Source organism: Oreochromis niloticus, linkage group LG23 (genome assembly GCF_001858045.2).
Source record: "Oreochromis niloticus isolate F11D_XX linkage group LG23, O_niloticus_UMD_NMBU, whole genome shotgun sequence".
NCBI classification, from domain to species: domain Eukaryota; kingdom Metazoa; phylum Chordata; class Actinopteri; order Cichliformes; family Cichlidae; genus Oreochromis; species Oreochromis niloticus.
The window spans coordinates 26,459,519-26,477,743 of record NC_031986.2 but is presented as its reverse complement, the minus strand read 5'-3'; the positions used below and the strand labels follow the sequence as shown (position 1 = coordinate 26,477,743).

The 18,225-nt window shown below is 41.9% G+C and overlaps 1 long non-coding RNA gene across 1 annotated transcript; it reads left to right on the top strand.

The window, feature by feature from the left end:
* Positions 1-1,295: 1,295 nt before the first annotated feature.
* On the top strand, positions 1,296-17,914 carry LOC112843942 (uncharacterized). The gene is made up of 3 exons (XR_003216493.1): positions 1,296-1,452; positions 1,701-1,702; positions 17,905-17,914. It is a non-coding gene; the product is annotated as an uncharacterized LOC112843942 (long non-coding RNA).
* The last annotated feature ends 311 nt before the right edge of the window (positions 17,915-18,225 follow it).

Below are 18,225 nucleotides of genomic sequence, written 5' to 3'. Positions count from 1 at the left end.
GCTTTGCGGAGGGCTTTCTTATAAAGCAGCAAACTATTTCTCCAGGCTAAATGATGATCTTCTAAATTTGTGACACGCCATTTCCTCTCCAGCTTACGAGTTGTCTGCTTTAGGCTACGTGTTTGAGAATTATACCACGGAGTCAGGTACTTCTGATTTGAGACCTTAGTTTTCACAGGAGCTACAGTATCCAGAGTCATACGTAGTGAGGAGGTAAAATTATTAACAAGATAATCGACCTCTGTTGGGGTAGCGTTCAGATAGCTGCTCTGCTCTATGTTGGTACAGGCCATTGAAGATGATAACAGTGGGTGGATTATATTCTTAAACTTAGTTACAGCACTTTCAGAAAGACATCTACTGTGATAAAGTCTACTCTCCACTGCTGTGTAATCAGCTTTTATGAACCAATAAGCTGATTGTGATTCAATAAATTACATTCCATGATTAAGCAGCACTGTAAAGAATATTATTAGAAATTAGAATTAATGGTTTGTACTTGTTCTGGTTAAAGCACTTGCATTATTTACATATGGCCATATACATAACCATGGAATGTGATTTTAATCAGTGATAGCACTGTTGTTTACATGCTTGGTTTTTTGTGAGATCGTGAGACCTGGATTTCTTCCTTGACAAGGGAGACAGTTAGCTTTTCCCTTTGAAAGAACCATAGTCATTCCAGGTTGGCCCAGAAGGGCAGGTTGCTCTTCCCTCAAGAACAATTGCAACAGTGCGGTCGGACGAAATCGCACCAATCACAGACATCTGACCTTCAGGATTTCACTTAACTAAACACTGACTATTAAGCCGGCATGACAGACATATCTGAGCTCAGATAGGATTCTGGGGTATTACTGTTATTGCTATTATTGTATTCTATTTTCATATTGTCATTCCTGTTTATGAAACTGACGTTTAATACGAGTCAAAACAGTTTTACCTGTGACTCCAGTCATTCTTCTGCACCTTAGTCCTCCTATGACTCTAGCTAGTGGCACATTTTTCCTTTTACTTTAACTTCCCCTACCCTATCCTTTAGTAGCCTACATAGATAAAAACTAATAAAAATAAAACTGATAACAGAGCAATTACAAATGCATACAAGGCACAAGTTACAATTAAGTTATAATTGATAGAACGTAAAATATTTCCAGTGTTGTTTCAGGGAGCACTTCATTTTATGTAGAGTTAATCATGTGAAGAACATTTCATTTACCTGAGCTGTGAGATATAAGGCAGACACTGCAGGAAACTCCTCATTTCACTCTCTTCATGTGAGCAGCCTGTCAGCTCCACTTGTTTCTTCTCTGGTTGGAGTTTCAGCACTTCCAGGAGGATGGAGGTCTTTCTCTTTGAGAGGTTTATGGACCAGACTGCAGGAGCTGACTGGAAAACTGACTGTAATGATGGAAGGACACTCAAGCCTGTTTTAGTCTCACAGTCCTTCACGTCAGAGCACAAATTTAGGAGGAGATGGCACCGATATTTCTCCAAATCATGATCATCATCATCATAGCCATCAAAAGGGAATGTATCAAATCTGCACACTGATGATAACAGCTCCAGTATCTTCTCTCCTGTCTGCTGTTCTCTCTCTGCTGCTGCACAGAACAGATTCACAAAGAACCTGACTGCTTCACCTCGATCCCAAAACTCAACACTGGAACAATAAGAAGGAAACATTTAGTGATGATTAGATGTGAGCTGCATAAAAACAACCACACACTACTGATGGACTCCATCTTGTCCTTCCTGTACATAATGAAGCTCCATGTTAAACACATCTTCCATCAGAGCAGCTGAACACTGTTTCACACTCTTACAACACAAACACTCATCCTGCTCTAACACATCTGCTACATCTGCAGGTGGACACACAAAGTGATGAAGACTCTCTGCTGTCTGAAATCTTCATCTGCTGCTCACTATAGAGCTGCTACCATCATCATCATCATCATCATGCTCAGTAAAGTTCAACAAAGTCAGGAGATAAAGCGCAGCTTCATGTAACTCATTCATTTACTGAGTTACTCACTGAAGGACTCATTGAGTTTGGCTTTATGTTGTTTCCATGACGATGATGGATTCAGGTGTAAAGGATGTTTCTGGCTATATCACTGCAGCATAGAGATGGTTCACAGCTGCTTTGATTTTGAAGCTGCTCTCATTTTCAAAAAGCCACAAACAGTTTGAACTTTGACTTTAAACATTTGATGTCACGTTGTTGTTGTTTTAAGAGCAGCTTTAAACAGGACTGACTTGTCAGCACTGAGCTACATTCTTCTTCTTATTCACATCATTTCATGATTCTGCTGCAGGTCAAACATGCAAGTTTCCATCAAACACATGTGTGCACTCCAACACTCTCCTCTCTGCTGCATGAGCTCAGTCACATGCTCACCTTCTTTCACACAACTTACATCAACTTATTGGATTTAACATGAAATCAATTCATTTCTACATCTATCACATCTAAATCAAATTCAACCTTTCTGATGAGAACTTCTTTATTTTAGATCCTGTTTCATCTGAGATTTATAGAAAATATGAAACTTCATAGCAACAAACTGCTGAACAAGTCAGTGAAACACAGTGGTGTACTGAGCACGTTTCCCTTTGAAATATGACAGAGTCTGAATACATTTACAATATGATCCATGTAGATAAAGTCACAAATATGATGCTGATGACAAACAAATAGCACAAGACAAAATCACCACTTTACAATTTATGGAGCTTCAAATATTTCCATCACTTCTTGTCACAGCACATCTTTTCTTACAGATATTTGACTCGTGTGAAGAAAATTTCATTTACCTGAGCTGTGAGATATAAGGCAGACACTGCAGGAAACTCCTCACTTCACTCTCTTCATGTGAGCAGCCTGTCAGCTCCACGTGTTTCTTCTCTGGTTGGAGTTTCAGCACTTCCAGGAGGATGGAGGTCTTTCTCTCTGAGAGGTTTATGGACCAGACTGCAGGAGCTGACTGGAAAACTGACTGTAATGATGGAAGGACACTCAAGCCTGCTTTAGTCTCACAGTCCTTTACGTAGGAGTACAGATCCAGCAGGAAGTCACACTGATATTCAACAGCTATCTGTCTGTAAGTAAAAGGGAAAGTTCCACGTTTGCACACTGATGATAACAGCTCCAGTATCTTCTCTCCTGGTTGCTGTTCTCCATCTGCTTCTTCCCACATTAACTTAGTTTGGCTTGAGAGTAAAAATAAAGGAGAGAAACTGGAAGGAAAATTGAAAAAAAGCATTCAGTAACTGGAAAGAGGTACAAAAATATTTAACTGAAAAAATATACTAACATATTTTACCTTATCAAACGAAAGCAGCTGAAACAGATTTATATAGAAAAGAAATCTCAGTTCTTTGTATTATAGTTTATTAAAAAATTTTAAAACTATAAACATTTGGGATTTTCTTCTAAGAACAGCGTGTCATAAAAGAGTAATACCGATTCAGTATAGTGTATTTTAAGCTAATGTAATTTTTCAAATCGGAAGTTTCTAACCTCAGCTAGGGCCAATGAATTAATTAGGTTTTTGGGTTGTTTTTTTTTTTTGCTTTGGCCATTTCACTAATTCCAAGGAACGATTACACTGTTACCTGCTGTTATGGAAATTTAATTAACAAATCTACAGACAAGGTAGTTAACACCTTTAATCCTGGGAAAGACACGCTTAGCAGCCGCATGCTTTCTCTAATAATGGGCTTAAGATCTCGTATTTTGGCCAGCTTCTACGGGATTGCGCTCTGGCATGGGCACAGGTGGTGCTGTGCGCTAATCCTGAAATAACCTATGACAATTTTTTGTCTCAGTTTCGGAATGTTTTTGATAAGGCTTCCCTGACTCATCCCTGGAATATTGATTACTTTGGAGCAACCCTCATCTCTGTGAACAGGTTGTCCCCACAACAATCCATATGTAAAGTCAGTCATGTAAAATTGCACATTTCTTCATACAGATTTAATCATGTGAAGAACATTTCATTTACCTGAGCTGTGAGATATAAGGCAGACACTGAAGTAAACTCAGTACTTCACTCTCTTCATGTGAGCAGCCTGTCAGCTCCACTTGTTTCTTCTCTGGTTGGAGTTTCAGCACTTCCAGGAGGATGGAGGTCTTTCTCTTTGAGAGGTTTATGGACCAGACTGCAGGAGCTGACTGGAAAACTGACTGTAATGATGGAAGGACACTCAAGCCTGTTTTCGATGTATAATAGTACAGGTCCATGAGGAAATCACACCACGTCTCTTTTAAAGGGAATCTTTTATATCTGCATACTGATGATAACAGCTCCAGTATCTTCTCTCCTGTCTGCTGTTCTCTCTCTGCTGCTGCACAGAACAGATTCCCAAAGAACCTGGTTTCTTCTGAAGGCTCGGTCAACTGAGGTATGACACTGAAATCGTGAGCAAGAAAATGGGACATAGTTTTTAACTAATGAGCAATGCAATAAACAACTGAATAACAAAAAACGAACAGGCTGGACAATGAGCTATCAGAACTTTGTCTTATCTGTTATAATTTAACTCCAAACAGTCATGCGAACGGATTCCTTCTTTGTCACAACAGCTTTTTCTTTATCATGTAGAGAAACACTTGAATGTGGGCTTTATGGATAATTGGGAAACTTTCTGGAGGAGACCCGGTCTTGTTAGCAGAGACGGCATCGATCCCACTTTGGATGGAGCTGCTCTTATTTCCAGAAATCTGACCAAATTTATTAAACCCCCCAAAATGTGAGTATCCTGTCTGGGTCAGTACAGGTGTTTTGCCTCTGAGCCCCTGTCTCCACCTTGGGCCGGAGTCACCGTACACTGGCGTGTCTCCTCACCTGCGGCCAATTGAGAGGTCAGCATTTATACACCACCACTCACTTACTACTCTCCAAGAGTTCTGCTAACTGCAGTCAGTGTTGGTTCTTGTAGTTATCGTTAAAGGATAATCTTGCCAATAATCTTCACTGTGTGTTTTTCTTTATAGCTGTTACGGCTGAGCCCTAAGGTTGAGTTCCCATGGTCTGATGAGTGTCAAGGCGCCTTTGAAAGTGTAAAAACCCTCTTATGCCACACTCCTGTGTTAGCTGCACCCAACTTGACGCGCCCGTTCAAGTTAGAGGTTGATGCCAGTGCTGTTGGGGCTGGGGCAGTACTGTTGCAAGAAGACTTGCAGGGATTGGACCACCCCATTTGTTACTTCTCCCACAAGTTTAACAAGCATCAGGTAAATTACTCCACCATTGAGAAGGAGACATTGGCTCTGTTGCTAGCTCTTCAGGACTTCCATGTGTACTTGGGGTCTGGCACATTACCCATTGTAGTGTACACAGATCATAATCTGCTTGTATTCCTTTCCCGAATGTTTAACCACAACGAACGCCTCATGCGATGGGCCCTGCTGCTGTAAGAGTACAACTTAGAGATTCGGCACATAAAGGGATCAGAAGATGTACTGGCTGATGGCCTCTCCCAGTTGTGAGTATGACTTGTTTTATTTCCTGTTATGAACTGTGAAGTCTGTGTATACAAAACCAAGTTTTGTATTTTAAGGGGAGGAGTGTTACGGCCCTGAGCCTTGGGAATGAGAATGCCTTTTTATATTTATGCAAATCCAAGTGTGCTAGGACTCGTGGATGATTGGTTACTGGGAGACCTGTGCCAGCCCTCTTTTATGCAGATTGAAGTGTGCCAGTCCACGCAGACGATTGGCTGCCTGGGGATCCCATGACACTCCAACAGGAAATGACTGGCTGATTGTGTGCACTGTGGATATAAAAGGCTGATGAGCCTTCACACTATGGGGGCTACTGCTCAGAAGTGAACATGCAGTGTCCCCCTCGTCTGCCTCTCTTTTGAACTTTGTTTGCTTAACCTGTTCACAGTGTTGCACTTTGTTTGTTAAACCTGGTATACAGCTGAACTTAGTATTATTAGAGCACGCTCCCTCGCTATGATCCCTTCTCCTCTGGAAGTTCAGAAGCACGGGACGGGGCCTGGCTAAATGTGCGTCTGGTACGGCTCCATTTGGAGGCGGAGGAGAAGGCTCAGGTCAGGCGAGCTCAATTAGAGCTAGAGATAGGAAGGCTGGAGTAGGGCTGGGGCATATCATACCGTTTACGGTAATACCGGTATAATGTTGGGCAACGATAAGAAAATCAAATATCGCAATAGAATGTGGGTAAAACGCGCGTGAGCAGTGCCTGTATTTTCATACGCACATGGCAGAAAAAGCATGGCGGCGATGGAGAATGAGAAGGGTGAAAGCGGATCGTTGAATGAAATGGATGAACCAGAATTGGTTTGTAAAAATGCTGCAACTTCAGTGGTGTGGAACTGGTTTAGCTTTCGTCTGTCAGATACACAAGAAAGCACTGGCATTTGCAATAAGTTTTGGCATTTGCGATAAGTTTCAGTTCGGTTTTCGTAGATTTTACTCCATGGAGACAGCCCTTCTTAGGGTCTCTAGTGATATTTTGATGAATAATGATGCAGGAAAATGCTCTGTTCTACTTATGTTGGACCTCGCATCAGCTTTTGACACAGTTGACCACCACACCCTCTTTGAAACGCTAAAAAATTGGGTTGGTGTATCTGGTACTGCCTTAGAGTGGTTCTCCTCATATCTCCATCACCGATCCTTTTCTGTGGCAGTCTCTGATTTTAGGTCATCCTCTACCTCCCTTACTTATGGTGTCCCTCAAGGTTCAGTTTTGGGGCCTTTATTGTTTTTAATATATCTTCTCCCTCTCCAGCATATAATGGGCTCTTTTGAGGACATTTCTTATCACTGTTATGCTGATGATATTCAGTTGTACGTTTCAAATGTTGGATGGCTGCAAATTTTCTCCAACTCAACGAGGGGAAAACTGAAGTCCTCGTATGCGCCCCTGATAGATTTTTATCGCAGATAGTGAAAGCCCTTGGTCCTCTCTCACTCTATGTTAAATCCTCTATCAGGAATTTAGGTCACTAAATAAATTAAGTCACTTTTGACTCGACTCTCACATTGGATGGGCATGTGAAATCTCTGGTTCGGTCTTGTTTTTATCATTTAAGAAATGTGGCTAAGCTAAGCCCGATTTTTATCTCGATCTGAACTGGAGATTGCTATACATGCATTTATTTCCTCACGCTTGGATTATTGTAACTCGCTGTTTATGTGACTCGGCTAAGGTTCTCTGGATTGTCTGCAGGTTGTGAGAAATGCTGCAGCTAGGCTTTTGACAAAATCCTGCAAGTACTCCCATGTGACACCATTGTTATCTCAGTCCCTGTTGAATTTAGAGTCCATTTTAAGATCCTGGTCTTGACTTACAGAGCTGTGCACGGACTGGCACCAGCCTACATCTTTGATCTGCTACAGCCCTATGTCCCTAGCAGGTCCCTGAGGTCATCTGATCAGGGCTTACTTGCTATAAAAAAAATACTAAGAGGAGAACTAAGGGTGATAGAGCTTTTGCCACTGTGGCCCCTAGACTGTGGATCTCTCTCCCCCAAAACATTAAGAACTGTGGACTCAGTAGCTGTTTTTAAAAAACAACTCAAAACTCACCTTTTTAAAACTGCTTTGGTTAATTTGTTGCCCGTTTTATTTTGTCTTTTTTAAATATTTTTATGACTTGCAATCTTATGTGCAGCACTTTGTGATTCTGTCTTGAAAGGTGCTATATAAATAAAAATTTTATTTTATTTATTTATTTATTTATTTTTTGGTAGAGCATGCTAGCGGGCGTCGTTATTAACGTATTTTTTGGAAAATACGGCACACTTAAAATCAATCCTTTGATTTTTCTGAAAATCGACAGTGCCCCTTATAATCCTGTGTGCCTTATGTATGAATTCTGGTTGTGTTTACTGACCTCGAAATGATTTTATGTGGCACATGGCGCTCGAAAATCTGTCAAATGTTTTAGTACAACTTTGCCAAGCTACGGACCCGCACCGCTTGATGGATTGTCGGATCATTACGGCTATCGTAGGCAGGAGCCTCGCGGAGTGATATGTACTGTTCTTCAACATAATATTACCGTATTGTCGGTGTATAACCTCTTTTTAAGTTTTGTGGATATCATACATGGTTATGCTGAGGATATGTCGGTCAATTTCCACTGGAAATGCCTTTTGGTTAAACTGTGAGCAAGGAATTTGCATTTGCACTGTTACGTTTTTTTCTATAACTTTAATGTATCATATTTTGTATCATATCTATCTAATAGACTCAGACCCCAAGCAGCTGGGGAAAGAGGGCGGCTGGGTGACGGTGAGGAGGAAGCATAGTCTTAAACAGAAGCCCCAGGTACACCACCAACCTGTTCATGTGTCTAACCGTTTTTCCCCACTCGGCGACACACCCGCCGGGGGTCAAACTCTGGTAATTGGTGATTCTGTTCTCAGACATGTGAAGCTAGAGACACTGGCAACCATAGTCAATTGTCTTCCAGGGGCCAGAGCAGGCGACATTGAAGGAAATTTAAAACTGCTGGCTAAGGGTAAACGTAAATTCAGTAAGATCATAATTCACGTCGGCAGTAATGACACCTGGGTACGCCAATCGGAGGTCACTAAAATCAATATTGAATCGGTGTGTAACTTTGCCAAAACAATGTCGGACTCTGTAGTTTTCTCTGCTCCCCTCCCCAATCAGACCAGGAGTGACATGTTTAGCCGCATGTTCTCCTTAAATTGCTGGCTGTCTGAGTGGTGTCCCAGAAACGATGTGGGCTTCATAGATAATTGGCAAACCTTCTGGAGGAAACCTGGTCTTGTTAGGAGAAACGGTATCCATCCCACTTTGGATGGAGCAGCTCTCATTTCTAGAAACCTGGCCAAATTCATTAAACCCCCCAAAATATGACTATCCAGAGTTGGGACCAGGAAGCAGAGTTTCAGTCTTGCACGCCTCTCTGCAGCTTCTCTCCTCTTGTTACACCCCCCCAATTTCCATTGAGACTGTGTCAGCTCCCAAACAGACAAAAAACAAACTAAAAACCAGCAATAAACAACTTAAACATGAAAAATCACAAAGAAAGAACAATACAGTATCCACATCTGAACCAAAGAGTAAAACAGTGAAATGTGGATTATTAAATATTAGGTCTCTCTCCTCCAAGTCTCTGTTAGTACATGACTTAATAATTGATCAACAAATCGACTTACAGAAACCTGGTTGCAGCAGGATGATTATGTTAGTTTAAACGAATCAACACCCCCGAGTCATTCTAACTACCAGAAATCTCGAAGCACAGGCCGAGGGGGCGGTGTGGCAGCAATTTTTCACACCAGCCTATTAATCAACCAAAGACCAAAACAGACTTTTAATTCATTTGAAAGCCTGATGCTTAGCCTCGTCCACCCCAGCTGTAAAACTCAGAAACCAGTCTTACTTGTTATTATCTATCGTCCACCTGGGCCTTACACAGAGTTTCTCTCTGATTTCTCAGACTTTTTATCTGATTTAGTGCTCAGCTCAGATAAAATAATTATTGTGGGTGATTTTAACATCCATGTAGATGCTAAAAATGACAGCCTCAACATCGCATTTAATCTGTTATTAGACTCAATTGGCTTCTCTCAAAATGTAAAAGAACCCACCCACCACTTTAATCACACTCTAGATCTTGTTTTAACATATGGCATAGAAACTGAACATTTAACAGTGTTTCCTGAAAACCCTCTGCTGTCTGATCATTTCCTGATAACATTTACATTTACAATAATTGATTACACAGCAGTGGAGAGTAGACTTTATCAAAGTAGATGTCTTTCTGAAAGTGCTGTAACTAAGTTTAAGAATATAATCCACCCACTGTTATCATCTTCAATGCCCTGTACCAACACAGAGCAGAGCAGCTATCTGAACGCTACTCCAACAGAGGTCGATTATCTTGTTAATAATTTTACCTCCTCACTACGTACGACTCTGGATACTGTAGCTCCTCTGAAAACTAAGGTCTCAAATCAGAAGTACCTGACTCCGTGGTATAATTCTCAAACACGTAGCCTAAAGCAGATGACTCGTAAGCTGGAGAGGAAATGGCGTGTCACAAATTTAGAGGATCATCATTTAGCCTGGAGAAATAGTTTGCTGCTTTATAAGAAAGCCCTCCGCAAAGCCAGAACATCTTACTATTCGTCACTGATTGAAGAAAATAAGAACAACCCCAGGTTTCTCTTCAGCACTGTAGCCAGGCTGACAAAAAGTCAGAGCTCTACTGAGCCAACCATCCCTTTAACGTTAACTAGTAATGATTTCATGAACTTCTTCACAAATAAAATTTTTATCATTAGAGAAAAAATTACCAATAATCATCCCACAGATGTAATATTATCTACAGCCACTTTTAGTACCATCAATGTTAAGTTAGACTCTTTTTCTCCAATTGATCTTTCTGAGTTAACTTCAATAATTACTTCCTCGAAACCATCAACGTGTCTTTTAGACCCCATTCCTACAAAACTGCTCAAAGAAGTCCTGCCATTAATTAATTCTTCAATCTTAAATATGATCAACCTATCTCTAATAATCGGCTATGTACCACAGGCCTTCAAGGTGGCTGTAGTTAAACCTTAAAAAGCCATCTCTAGACCCAGCTGTCTTAGCTAATTATAGGCCAATCTCCAACCTTCCTTTCATATCAAAAATCCTTGAAAGAGTAGTTGTCAAACAGCTAACAGATCATCTGCAGAGGAATGGCTTATTTGAAGAGTTTCAGTCAAGTTTCAGAGCTCATCACAGCACAGAAACAGCTTTAGTGAAGGTTACAAATGATCTTCTTATGGCCTCTGACAGTGGACTCATCTCTGTGCTTGTCCTGCTAGACCTTAGTGCTGCGTTTGATACTGTTGATCATAATATCCTATTAGAGCGATTAGAACATGCTGTAGGTATTACAGGTACTGTGCTGCAGTGGTTTGTATCATATCTATCTAATAGACTCCAATTTGTTCAAGTAAATGGAGAGTCCTCTTCACACACTAAGGTCAATTATGGTGTTCCACAGGGTTCAGTGCTAGGACCAATTCTATTTACATTATACATGCTTCCCCTAGGCAGCATCATTAGAAGACATAGCATACATTTTCACTGCTATGCAGATGCCACCCAGCTCTATCTATCCATGAAGCCAGGTAACACACACCAATTAGTTAAACTGCAGGAATGTCTTAAAGACATAAAGACCTGGATGGCCGCTAACTTTCTGCTTCTTAATTCAGATAAAACTGAGGTTATTGTACTCGGCCCTGAAAATCTTAGAAATATGGTATCTAACCAGATTCTTACTCTGGATGGCATTACCTTGGCCTCCAGTAATGCTGTGAGGAACCTTGGAGTAATTTTTGACCAGGACATGTCCTTCAACGCACATATTAAACAAATATGTAAGACTGCTTTCTTCCATTTGCACAACATCTCTAAAATTAGAAATATCCTGTCTCAGAGTGACGCTGAAAAACTAGTTCATGCATTTATTACTTCCAGGCTGGACTACTGTAATTCTTTATTATCAGGATGTCCTAAAAACTCGCTGAAAAGTCTTCAGCTAATCCAAAATGCTGCAGCAAGAGTACTGACATGGACTAGAAAGAGAGAGCATATTTCTCCTGTTTTGGCTTCCCTTCATTGGCTTCCTGTTAAATCCAGAATTGAATTCAAAATCCTGCTCCTCACATACAAGGTCTTAAATAATCAGGCCCCATCTTATCTTAATGACCTTGTAGTGCCATATCACCCTATTAGAGCACTTCGCTCTCGCTCTGCAGGCCTACTTGTTGTTCCTAGAGTATTTAAAAGTAGAATGGGAGGGAGAGCCTTCAGTTTTCAGGCCCCTCTTCTGTGGAACCAGCTTCCAGTTTGGATTCGGGAGACAGACACTATCTCTACTTTCAAGATTAGGCTTAAAACTTTCCTTTTTGCTAAAGCATATAGTTAGGGCTGGACCAGGTGACCCTGAATCCTCCCTTAGTTATGCTGCAATAGACGTAGGCTGCCGGGGATTCCCATGATGCATTGAGTTTTTCCTTTCCAGTCACCTTTCTCACTCACTATGTGTTAATAGACCTCTCTGCATCAAATCATATCTGTTATTAATCTCTGTCTCTCTTCCACAGCATGTCTTTATCCTGTTTTCCTTCTTTCACCCCAACCGGTCGCAGCAGATGGCCCCGCCCCTCCCTGAGCCTGGTTCTGCCGGAGGTTTCTTCCTATTAAAAGGGAGTTTTTCCTTCCCACTGTCGCCAAAGTGCTTGCTCATAGGGGGTCATATGATTGTTGGGTTTTTCTCTGTATTTATTATTGTGCTATCTACTGTACAATATAAAGCGCCTTGAGGCCACTTTTGTTGTGATTTGGCGCTATATAAATAAAATTGAATTGAATTGAATTGAATTGAATAGACTCCAATTTGTTCATGTAAATGGAGAGTCCTCTTCACACACTAAGGTCAATTATGGTGTTCCACAGGGTTCGGTGCCAGGACCAATTCTGTTTACATTATACATGCTTCCCCTAGGCAGCATCATTAGAAGACATAGCATACATTTTCACTGCTATGCAGATGCCACCCAGCTCTATCTATCCATGAAGCCAGGTAACACACACCAATTAGTTAAACTGCAGGAATGTCTTAAAGACAAAGACCTGGATGGCCGCTAACTTTCTGCTTCTTAATTCAGATAAAACTGAGGTTATTGTACTCGGCCCTGAAAATCTTAGAAATATGGTATCTAACCAGATTCTTACTCTGGATGGCATTACCTTGGCCTCCAGTAACGCTGTGAGGAACCTTGGAGTCATTTTTGACCAGGACATGTCCTTCAGCGCACATATTAAACAAATATGTAAGACCGCTTTCTTCCATTTGCGCAACATCTCTAAAATTAGAAATATCCTGTCTCTTAGTGACGCTGAAAAACTAGTTCATGCATTTATTACTTCCAGGCTGGACTACTGTAATTCATTATTATCAGGATGTCCTAAAAACTCGCTGAAAAGCCTTCAGCTAATCCAAAATGCTGCAGCAAGAGTACTGACATGGACTAGAAAGAGAGAGCATATTTCTCCTGTTTTGGCTTCCCTTCATTGGCTTCCTGTTAAATCCAGAATTGAATTCAAAATCCTGCTCCTCACATACAAGGTCTTAAATAATCAGGCCCCATCTTATCTTAATGACCTTGTAGTACCATATCACCCTATTAGAGCACTTCGCTCTCGCACTGCACGCCTACTTGTTGTTCCTAGAGTATTTAAAAGTAGAATGGGAGGCAGAGCCTTCAGTTTTCAGGCCCCTCTTCTGTGGAACCAGCTTCCAGTTTGGATTCGGGAGACAGACACTCTACTTTCAAGATTAGGCTTAAAACATTCGTTTTTGCTAAAGCATATAGTTAGGTCTGGACCAGGTGACCCTGAATCCTCCCTTAGTTATGCTGCAATAGACGTAGGCTGCCGGGGATTCCCATGATGCATTGAGTTTTTCCTTTCCGGTCACCTTTCTCACTCACTATGTGTTAATAGACCTCTCTGCATCGAATCATATCTGTTATTAATCTCTGTCTCTCTTCCACAGCATGTCTTTCATCCTGTCTTCCTTCTCTCACCCCAACCGGTCGCAGCAGATGGCCGCCCCTGCCTGAGCCTGGTTCTGCCGGAGGTTTCTTCCTGTTAAAAGGGAGTTTTTCCTTCCCACTGTCAGCAAAGTGCTTGCTCATAGGGGGTCATATGATTTTTGGGTTTTTCTCTATACCTATGAAGCGCCTTGAGGCGACTTTTGTTGTGATTTGGCGCTATATAAATAAAATTGAATTGAATTGAATAATGCAAATAAAACACAGCTGCTTGTTTAAGTGAAAATACATTGATGTTTTTGGGTTTTTTTTGCACAGATAAAGTTGTGGAGTTGTAAAGTGTTTTTTCTAGTGTCAGTTATATCGTCAGTTATATCATTATCGCAAATTTTCAAATGTATATCATGATAAATAATTTTGGTCATATCACCCTGCTCTACGCTAGAGATAGAGGCAGAAGCAGTGAGGGTGCGTGAGCTAGAGCTGGAGTCTCAGCCACAAGCCTCATCTGTCTCCGCGGATCGTCCAGGTTCTGCCCCCATGTCTGCTACTCCTTATGACATTAGTAACTGCATTTCTTTAGTGACCGCTTTTAAAGAGGCTGAGGTGGATTCTTATTTTGCAGTATTTGAGCGCATTGCTGGTGCTTTGCAGTAGCCTAGTGAGATCTGGCCTCTTTTATTGCAGTGTAAACTGACTGGCAAAGCCCAGGAGGTGGTGGCCGCGCTTTAAAGCAGTGGTTCCCCCCTTTGATTTATAAGAAAAATTTTCGCCATTGCGGTTTATTTCACACCTCAAACATTTAGTAAACAATTAAGCAAGTAAACTGCAATAAATTACAGGTAGTAATAAAATACACTACTAACGCTGTACGCTATGTCCACACCTACACTGGTATTTTTTAAAACGCAGCTGTTTCTATGCGTGCATGTTGTTGGGAAATGATATTGTGGGCGGATTAGTGCGTCCTAGTCTGGAGGTTCTAGATAAGCCCCTCAGTTGTGATGCCCCAGATGTTTCTGTGACCCCAAAGCTGTACCCAGCCTGTGTGTTTACTCGTGCACAAGCCCGTAATGATGGCGACATTACACTCTCTGATTTTGTCCCGATGACCTCATTTTCTGAAGATGGTGCTGTGTTACCTAAAGAAAACAATATTTTGTCTCCCCCAGACTTGGTGAACCCTGAGGAGCCTGGTCCATCTGTAAAAGACATTCCACTGCCTTTAACCAGAGAAAATCTGTCGGCGGCCCAGTTGGCTGATGAATCATTGCAGCAATGTTTTAAGCGTGTGGTAAGTGCTGAGCAAGCCAACCATGAGCAACAAGCCTATTTCATAGAACAAAATTTGCTAATACGTCAGTGGTCTCCATTGGCTGCAGGGAGTGTGGACTGGAGTATGGTCAAGCGGATTGTCATACCCACTATGTATCGACCCAAGATCCTGGCGCTTGCTCATGAAAGCCAGTGGTCGGGACATTTGGGCATCACAAAAACATATCAGCTACTATTAAAACACTTCTTTTGGCCTGGTATGAAACGTGATGTGGCAGCCTTCTGCTGTAGTTGCCATGTGTGTCAACTTGCGGGTAAACCAAATCAGGTTATACCCCCTACACCAGGGGTCTCAAACTCGCAGCCCGCGGGCCATTTGCGGCCCACGTCACCTCTACTTGCGGCCCGCGGGCCATTTGCGGCCCACGTCACCTCTACTTGCGGCCCGCATATTGATGTGAAGAAATATTTTTTAAAAATTATTATACGAAAAATTATTTAATACGACGGCATAATGTTACACGCATGGTCCTTTAAGACTGTAGCCTCATAGTCCATGCTGCAGGGATAACGTGTGGGACCGCCCCTCCCGCTGTGTGTGTGTGAGCGTGAGGGAGGGAGAAAAAGGAAAGTGAAAAGTACGAGGTGCTACCGAGCAGAAAAGGGAGATGGAAGCATCGGAACGGAAGGTTGCCGGTTCAAGCCCCGGCTTGGACAGTCTCGGTCGTTGTGTTCTTGGGCAAGACACTTCACCTGTTGCCTACTGGTGGTGGTCAGAGGGCCCGGTGGCGCCAGTGTTCGGCAGCCTCGCCTCTGTCAGTGCGCCCCAGGGCGGCTGTGGCTACAATGTAGCTTGCCATCACCAGTGTGTGAATGGGTGGATGACTGGGTGTGTAAAGCGCTTTGGGATCCTTAGGGACTAGTAAAGCGCTATATAAATACAGGCCATTTACCATGTAAATATAAAAATAACCACTGCAGCCAAAAAGAGTGCCTGACGAGCCCAGTAAGCTATTAAGACTTGACTTTACACTGTGTTCGTGTTTTCCTCCAAAACAATAAGTTCTGCTGGAGCAGCCTTTCATTCTTTCTGTGTCTCGCTAGCAAAGTTGACCCAGACAGTAAAGCTAGTTCCCGGCTACGAGCCCGATACGGAACCCAAAGTATTAGCCAGAGGTCTCCTTACCACGGTTCGGAGCCGTGGACCTGGCCGAGGTAACAAGAGAATTCAAACATGTTGAGGGCTGTGTTAGTTCAGTGAGAGATTTATTTGGAAAGAAAACAATTTTCATTTGCAGTCGAAAACTAATGTGTACGCTTATGCCTGCATTTTTATTTTGTTAAATACAAACAAAATTGTAGCAAAAGTGCTGCCACGTGTCTGGCCAGAAAGAGCTGTTTATTTGGTAGTTCAATGAAACTACTGCACTATACTGTACTATACTGCAGAGTGACTGTCTGCTGCTCGTCAAATACATTTCATTGCAATGTTGACCCAGTGCTAACTTGCGTATGACAAATGAAACTGAAAGGCTTCAGATAGTTAACAGTGAAAAAAAAATTGAGTTCATGTTTGCGATTTTGTCTTGTTACACAATATTTGGAATTAAATAAAAAAAAAAAAAACACCACATTTTAGGAAATATTAGTGGGTGTTTTTGTGTTTGGTTTTTTGTACTACTTGGACACTAAAGTGGCCCTCCAAGGAGATGATGGTGCCAGAAGTGGCCCGCGGCTCATTTGAGTTTGAGACCCCTGCCCTACACCATTATGTCCCATCCCAGTAGTGGATCAACCAATCGATCACGTCATAGTACACTGCGTAGGACCACTAATGAGAACAAAGTCAGGAAACCAATATTTACTCACTATTATGTGTGCAGCTACACGTTTCCCTGAGGCTATTCCACCACACAAAATTACAGCAAAGTCGGTTGTGAGAGCTCTAACTAAGTTTTTTCCTGTATTCGGCCTGCCCAAAGTCATTTAAACAGATCTGTCATGTGAAGGCTGTGTGCAGGCAGGAGTGGTAGTAGGAGGACCCAAAGTGCAGACACTCGGAGGCAAAACGTGAACTCAAACTCAGATTTAATGCTAAACTCCAAAGTAGTGATGGCCCGCTTGAAGCTGACGCTCCGGAGCGTGTGTCGAAAAAAACAACACACTGGTTCAGAAGCACTGTGTCGAAGCTTGATTCGTTTGGCTAAAGTCACGTGACCAGTGACGTCCGAAGCTTCATTTCGCACGTAACTGCTTCTCAGGCAGGAGAAATTATCTCCAAGAAAAGAAACAGACTCAGCCATCGCACAGTAAAACAAATTCTCTTATTAAATAATATAAAATGAAAAAAGGGCTACCTTAAATGGATCATGTTTTTACTTTGCAAGTTCATGAGTAGGGGTGGGTTTTGATTATCGATTTTCTGATTACAATCGATTCTAAATTGAATAAAGTCATATTGATTCATTAAAATCCTGAATTGATTTTGAAATATAAATTTATTTTGCCTGAAACGCAGAATCTCAGGTTAAACCTCACAAAATTTTGTCAAACACAAAACAGCTAAAACAGCAAATGAGAGCAGGTTTACGGATTCTGCATAAAAACGTACACACAGAGCGCGGACCCGACGCATCAGAATCAGATTTTGATGCATCGGCGGGTCCGCGCTCTGTGTTTAACTCTTTTTTTTCGCTAGATTCTGCAGCTGCAGGTTTCATCACTCTCCAAACAAAATTGACCGAACCTCCAGCAAAAGAAGATCCAAACCACACTTCACATTTCGCTTCATATAAACATTGTCATGAATTCCCTCTCATCTTTTCTGTTTTGCTTCCACCCTGCTAAAATCATGCTTCATGCTTCATAATTTTCGCCACCAGATGTCACCAGAGAGGACTGTGTTGAAAAGCTTCAAGTAATGAACCGTTTTTCAATACAAGCTTCATTTGGCCATTACTACTCAGAAGGGTAACAAAACTAGGAATACAAAATAAGGTTACGCAGACAGAACACACAGCAAAATTAGGGTAGATCGCACCACGGACACAGAGGAACACAGGGCTTAAATACACAGAGGGAGCAATCAGGGAATAGGTAACAGGAGGGAAACACAGCTGGGGCAAATCAGGCCTAACGAGAAAAAGGAAGCAAAACCAGATGCATTTACATGAGACACAGACTTTCAAAGTAAAACAGGAAACATAACACAGACTGAACTTACGGACACACTCACAGGCAGGCACTACAACAAAGGGAACAGAGACGTGGGACCAGGGCAGACACAGACACTGACTGGACACGGGGATACAGCAGACAGGGGAGACAGCAACTATGGATCACAGACAGAAAACCAGAACACTAAAACTCTAA